The following is a 4143-nucleotide window of genomic DNA, read 5'->3' on the forward strand; positions in this document are numbered from 1 at the left end:
TCAAGTTATATTTCACACCCCCCCGAGATGGTCCTTGAACTTTTAGACCTATCATAAACATCAAATGTATCCCATGATTGTGCATTTTCAGTTAGATAATCAAAATACTCGAAAGCTCCCATAGGTTTTTTTTTTTTAAATTCCTCATTACACATGGTTTCCATAAATTGCCTCATTTTTTTATTGAAAGCCCTCATAGAAAAAACTAATAACACACCAATTCTCATAACCATGGTGAGGGCATGCATTTAACAAATCCTTGAATCTCTCTCAACACGTATAGAAGGTTTCAACATCTTTTTGAGCAAAATTCATGATATGTCTCTGTAAGGCATTAGCTCTTTGCATAGGAAAAAACTTTTTCAAAAACTCGATTTGCATTTCTTGCCAAGTTCCTATAGTTCTAGGCCTTAAAGAGTTTAGCCATGTTTTAGCTTTGTCCTTTAGAGATAATGGCAACAACTTCAGTCTAATCACTTCTTTAGTGCAAGTTTGATCCATGAAAGTTGGGCAAACTTCCTCAAATTCTTTTATGTGCAAATATGGATTTTCAGACTCCATGCCATGAAAATGAGGTATTAAGGTATCATTCCAGTTTTGATGTTAAAAACATTTGCATTAAGAGGCAAAATGATGCAAGAAGGTGTGCTAGTCCTAACAGGCTGAAGATACTCTCTAAATGTCCTGTTTTGATTAACAACCCTCCTTTCTTCATGCTCTTCTTTAGCCATTGTGCTTTGTGTTTCAGAAGTGGAACTAATGGAAACAGTTACAAAATTAGAGTATATGAAGGACTCAGTCCTAACCAATCTATCTGTAGGATCACGAATCCATTAGACAAATGAATTCCACTACATTACGTCAGTAGAACTATGGACTTAAGTGCGGAAAGTGAAAATGAGACAAACAAAAGAAATTAAAGTTCAGAGGTCACCAAAGTTGTGAAGAGGTTCACAACACCAAAAACTTCATATCAGCAAAATAAAATCACTCTAATAGACATTGATGTCCCTAGCAACAGCGTCAAAAACTTGAGAATGCTCCAAATGTGTTCTTCCAAGTGTAGAAGTGTCAAATTGTATCAAGGATGAGTCCAGAATCATATTCCATAGGGACATAGGATCTATGTTGAGTGTTGGAGAGATAAAGTTATAGTATATGAACAAATAAGAATTGTCATGAACATTGTTTTTGAGTTTTTAATATTTTTGGAAAGAAAATGTAAAATGGATTATGTACAAAGGTAGAAAGGGGTTTATGATTTGTAGACGAGAGGTGTCATTCTAAGATGGCATTTGCTAATGTGAAATGTAAAATGAAAACTAAAATTTGTAGCAAAACAAAGGAAACAAAAATTGTAGTTTTTAAAATTCTGATTTGGTCAAAGAAACAAACACCTAAGCTTCAGGTTTAGCTTTAGTTGATTATGATTCTTGCAGTCTCAATCCCTTTTAGTTTTCTCGATTACTAATCCAGCCAAGGTATTTATAATCGGAGGATTTGACTTTGGCAGTTCATTTGCAAAGTTTTTCAACATGTTTTTCTATAATGCATAAATGGAGATAAAAATTCAAAGTGAGCATTGAATCCTTGCATTTTTTCAAGCATCTGGTGTGCCATTTGTCAACAACAGGTCTTGAGCAAGAGACTTAAACCATTTCTATTACAAATCCATCAACAAGATAGTAAATGATAATAAATAAGAGCAGAGGTGATATTTCATTACATGAAACCACAACCAGTTCAAGCTATTCCATCGGCTTAGGCTATAAAACTAGCCTTCCGTACTCAACGTAAAATGAACTGAAGATGTTAAAAAAATCAACATTGCTATTCAAAGATAAAATGTAGAAAGGAAAAAAAACTACTCAGTTTTCTTCTAGAACCCAAGAAAAGAAAAAAAAAAAGTTTTCCTTGATAGCAACTTAATGCCCTGAATAAAATTGATTCTTACTCCCTCTCAGTCCCCCCACTTTCGTTCTCTCCAGTACGTGCCCTTGCATCCATTCCCTCTAGTATGTCGAGTGCGTGCATCCTCTCCAAAGTCCTTGAGCCATCCCACATGCTCCCCTCTCTTCCTTCATCAATTTCTTTTCTTTCTTTTTTTTTGAATACCCTACTCTGCCTTTGCCTCTAGTCTGTGCGTGCTTATGTGTCTTAGAGCACTTCTGTTGCCCACTTCACTCAGCATCTCACATCCTACTCAACTCAATATTCCCTTTTAGTGAGTTTTTCTTTTCTTCCAAAAATGCCCTACACATATGAGTGTAAGTGTTTATTATTTTAAGGGTACATATAATGTCATATGGCACCGGGTGCTACTAGCTACAATTTTCTATATGTTCATGTGCAAAGTATTGATAGCAATTAATTTGGCTCCAGTACTCAAAAATGTGATGCATAATTAAGTGATCAACTCTTCTTTAATGGAATAAATCACTTACTTAAGCAACTTAATTATGCATTTCTAACACCTTATCAACTCACTCCCGTCGGTCGACACCCACAACAAAGGTAATGTGTGTCGGCTGTTTGAGGACAAACCCGCACTCTGCCGCAGGAGGGATCAGGTAGCCCTTAGGCATTACACCTATCCCCTTGGTTCCCCACGGGGGAGGTACTGATCGGAGGGTCGAGGGACCGTCCATTGTTTGTGGCAATGGGGATGGGATAAAGTTTGAGCAGCCTCAAGGTTGGACTCGCACTCCCCCACAGGGGAGGTCAATTTAGTTCAAGACCAAGCCCGCCTGTTGGCCTACACATAGAGGTAGTCTGTTTGGTAGTTTGTTACTATACCCACTCCTATCCGTTGACATCGTAGGAAACGTAATTGAGGACCGAACCGGTGCCGTGTCCAATCTTCGCCATGTCGGGACGGGGTATGTTTGGGCAGCCTCAAGGCTTGACCCACTCTCCCCCGCGGGAGGGTCAAGATGGCCTCTGGCTCATCCCCCCTTCAGTACCCTAAGGAGAGGTAACTTGTTCAGGTAGTCCCTGACTAGACCTGCTCCCGTTAGTCAATGCCAATGGTGAAGGTAAGTCGATATGTGATCGGGGCCTGCCAACTTCCCACCGGAGGGATAAAGTAGCCCTTTGACATTACACCCATCCATTTGGTACCTTGTAGGGGGTAAGTTTCAGAGGGCCATGGGGTCCTCCACTTCTTTGCTGCAATGGGGATGGGGTGATGTTCGAGTAGCCTTAGGGTTGGACTTGCACTTTCTCATAGGGGAGGCTGGGCTAGTCCCGCTTGTTTACTCTCACATGGAGGTAGTTTGTTCGGACAGTTTGTGATTGTACCCACTTCCATCCATTGATATCACAAGAAGGGTGATTTGTTGCTAAACGTCTCATCGATATAGGTTGTGCGCAAATGGGAATCTCATTTTTGGGTGTGCTAATCCCTGAAACATTCACATTCTTTTCATCAATAGTAGGTATAAAATGATTACAAAAAGTTGATCACAAATAACACACATATGCATCACTAAGCCCTTATCGGTAGAACATTCACATGTGTTCAGCGTTCCATGCATGTTGTAATTCGTTCCCATAAGAGTCGCGGAGCCAGTAGACTCTGGGATAGTTGCAGGTGACTCTAAGTAGGGGCCTTCCCGCTGAGGTCTGAGTTTGCCTTCGTTTCTTGTGGTGGTCCTTTTCTATTTCAACACAAGGTCCCCAACTTTAAACGACCTCTGTTATACTCTGGTTGAAGTAGCGCTCTACTTTTTTCTTGTGTGCTGCATTGTTAGTTCAACTTCTTCTCAAATTTCTCCCACCAGGTCAAGTTGTTTTTCAAGGCATCGATCGTTGGAGTGTTGCTCGTAGTGGCTCACTCTATCGGTCGGTATATCCACCTCAACTGGTGGCATGGCCATATGCTAGGGTGAATGGGGTTTCCCCTATCAGAGTCCTCACGATAGCTATATATGCCCATAGAACTGCTGGAAGTTCTTTCGCCCAAGCGCTCTACTTCATAGCAAGGTCTTTTTGGTCGCTTCCACTTGGCCATTTGATTGGGGGCGTCCTGGGGAGGAGTACCAAAATTTGATTCCCAAGTCTTGGCACCAATCCCAGTAGTGGTCAAAGTCGAACTCCTTCCCGTTGTCTGAAATGATGACACACGATACACCAAATTTGCAA

The 4143-nt window shown here is 40.6% G+C and overlaps 1 non-coding gene across 1 annotated transcript; it reads left to right on the forward strand.

Annotated features, from left to right (window-relative positions):
• The first annotated feature begins 226 nt into the window (after window positions 1-226).
• On the forward strand, window positions 227-330 carry LOC122293568. Its single transcript, XR_006237305.1, has one exon. It is a non-coding gene; the product is annotated as a small nucleolar RNA R71 (small nucleolar RNA).
• The last annotated feature ends 3813 nt before the right edge of the window (window positions 331-4143 follow it).

This window comes from Carya illinoinensis, chromosome 1 (assembly GCF_018687715.1).
Source record: "Carya illinoinensis cultivar Pawnee chromosome 1, C.illinoinensisPawnee_v1, whole genome shotgun sequence".
Lineage (NCBI taxonomy): Eukaryota > Viridiplantae > Streptophyta > Magnoliopsida > Fagales > Juglandaceae > Carya > Carya illinoinensis.